The sequence below is a fragment of the Austrofundulus limnaeus genome, unplaced genomic scaffold (genome assembly GCF_001266775.1).
Source record: "Austrofundulus limnaeus strain Quisiro unplaced genomic scaffold, Austrofundulus_limnaeus-1.0 Scaffold2763, whole genome shotgun sequence".
NCBI lineage: Eukaryota > Metazoa > Chordata > Actinopteri > Cyprinodontiformes > Rivulidae > Austrofundulus > Austrofundulus limnaeus.
Genome location: NW_013955165.1, coordinates 185 through 694, shown reverse-complemented (window position 1 = coordinate 694; position 510 = coordinate 185).

The window sequence follows — 510 nt, the reverse complement described above, 5'->3', positions numbered from 1 at the left end:
CACCCCCTCCCCCCTGGATTATCTGGATGGATAGATGGATGGAGTCAGTTGATGAACGGTGTGACCAAATTGTGTTACAGAAACATATCTAGAAACCAGTAGAATAAATTATTGTTGTGCTCAGCAACCAGGCGACCATTAGCAACATAAGCTGCCAATAAGGGAATTGTGTGTACAGCATAACTGTGTGTTTCTGTTTTACTTAAATGAAAACATCCATCCATCCATCCATCCTTTATCTACTGTATACCCGTTTCTTCCGTTCAGGGTCACAGAGGTCACTGCTGCCCATATCCAGCAGTCAGTGAGAGGGGCGGGTTACACCCTGGACAGGACTCAAGTCCATCACAGGGGTAAATAAAAATATAGAAGGTTAATTACTGCATCTATCAAGCTTGATCATGCACAGTTAGGTAATTTATTATTTAGTATTTATATTTTGAAGTCAGAGCTAGTAAAGGAAGGACAGCAGCGTTGACACACTGATGGTCAAAGCTGCTGTCACAATGA